The 2,060-nt window shown below is 38.2% G+C and overlaps 1 pseudogene; it reads left to right on the top strand.

The window, feature by feature from the left end:
* The first annotated feature begins 805 nt into the window (after positions 1 to 805).
* Positions 806 to 1,554, top strand: LOC129687103 (40S ribosomal protein S3a-like; annotated as a pseudogene).
* The last annotated feature ends 506 nt before the right edge of the window (positions 1,555 to 2,060 follow it).

A 2,060-nucleotide genomic window follows, 5' to 3' on the forward strand; every position in this document is an offset into this window, starting at 1 on the left:
CTATCTGTATTTATTCACTACAGTATTAAATAAGATAATTTATTATTTATTTGTGAAATTATTAGATATATATATATTGAGCTTTTATTTATTTATTTATTACAGTTTATTCACTTTGTAGACCAGCTGTAGCCACCTCTATCTTTTTCCAGTCCCACCCACTTTCTCTCTTTTCCCCTTATGCCCCTTCCTTAGTCCACTGATAGGAGTATTGGTCTCTGCAGGCCCCTCTGGGTCCAGGTATTTTTGGCTCTGTTGGTCTCCTAATACAAGGAACATAGAAGGAACCTTCCACAGGGAGCATCTAAAAGACTCCATTCATCAAGGTAGAAAAGAAACCTTGTTCCATAAAGTTTCTTCCTGGAGGGAACAGAAACTGAATATTGAGCAATTTTTACACAGCATTCCTAGAAGAGTTTAAGGTACAAGTAGACAGCTTGCTTTCTGTTTATTTTGGTGTTTTCTTCATGCATAAGTCTTTTCTTTCTTTTTTTTTTTTTTTTTTTTTGCCAGATGCTATTTCATACATGAGTGTTTACTTTCCTGCACATGATCTTACTTTATTTAACACTGACACAATAGTAGGAAGAAAGAACATAAAGGAAAAAAAAAAAGATTTATTTTGGCTTATAATTTGAGAGGGCAAATTTTATGTAGGGAAGATGTAGATAGTGTGACTGAGGACTAGGGAACCAAGGATATGAGGTGCCTGACTGGCTGTCAGGAGGCAAACAGCTCTTGTGTAGTGGAGTCAGGCTTTAGTTCATAAGACTCATTCCCACCTTTTAGCTCTCTGAGAAACATCATGGCACTCAGCAAGAGCAAGCACCTAATGATTCGTGTCAAGAAGGGAGCCAAATAGAAAGTGGTTGATCCATTTTCTAAGAAAGACTGGTATGATGCAAAAGCTCTGGCTATGCTCAATATTAGAAACACTAGAAAAACACTAGTCAGAAGGACTCAAGGAACCAAAATTGTATCTGATGGCCTCAAGGTATCTACAGAATGATGAAGTTGAATTTAGAAAATCCAAGCTAATTACTGAGGGTGTTCAGGGCAAAAACTGTCTGATTAACTTCCACGGCAATGACCTTATTATCTAGGACAAAACTGTTCCAAGGTCAAAAAGTGAAAGACCATGATTGAAGCTCATGTTGATGTCAAGACAACGGATGACTATTTGTTCTGTCTTGTATTGGTTTCACTAGAAACACAACAACCAGATACACAATACTTCCTATGTGCAGCAGCAGCAGGTCTGTTCAGTCCAGCAGAAGATGGAAATCATGACCCAAGAAGTACAGACGAATGACTTGACAGAAGTGGTTAATAAATTGATTCCAGAAAGCACTAGAAAAGATGTAGAAGAGGTGTGCCAGTCCACTTATCCTCTTCATGATGTCTTTGTTAGGAAAGAAACCCAAGTTTGAATTGAGAAACCTAATGGAGTTTCATGGTGAAGATGGTAGATCTGGAAAAAAGACTGGTGACATGACAGGTGCTAAAACTCAACGAGCTGATGGACATGAACCACCAGTCCAAGAATCTGTTTAAAAGACAGATTTTTAATAGTGACAACTAAAAAGTCCTGTTTCTGGCAAAAGCAAGCAAACAAACAAACAAACAAACACTCATTCTCATGGCCCTAAAGCTGCAATAAAGGGCCATTGTGATAAAAGTTCTACAGTCTCCTACAAACAACAACCAGATGTGGACCAAGTGTATTAAACAAATCAGCTTCTGGGAGACATTTTACACTTCAACACTCTTAAAAGAATTAATTCCCATACTATTATTCGGTTTTGCTTTTTTTTTTTCTTATCTGAGGTCCTAAGAATCTTCAAAGTTAAGAGAAGCCACAGATAAGGACATTGCAACCATCCTAAAGATACCTGATAAGCTAGGGCCAGACAGAAGGAGAGGAGGACACCCCTTCTCAGTGGACTCGGAAGGGGGCAAGGAGGAGATGAGGGAGGGAGGGGAGGATTGGGAGGGAAAGAGAGAGAGGACTACAGCTGGGATATAAGTGAATGTATAAAATTATTTAAAAATAAAAAATA

Source organism: Psammomys obesus, unplaced genomic scaffold (genome assembly GCF_907164565.1).
Source record: "Psammomys obesus unplaced genomic scaffold, mPsaObe1.curated_primary_1811, whole genome shotgun sequence".
In the NCBI taxonomy this organism is placed as follows: domain Eukaryota; kingdom Metazoa; phylum Chordata; class Mammalia; order Rodentia; family Muridae; genus Psammomys; species Psammomys obesus.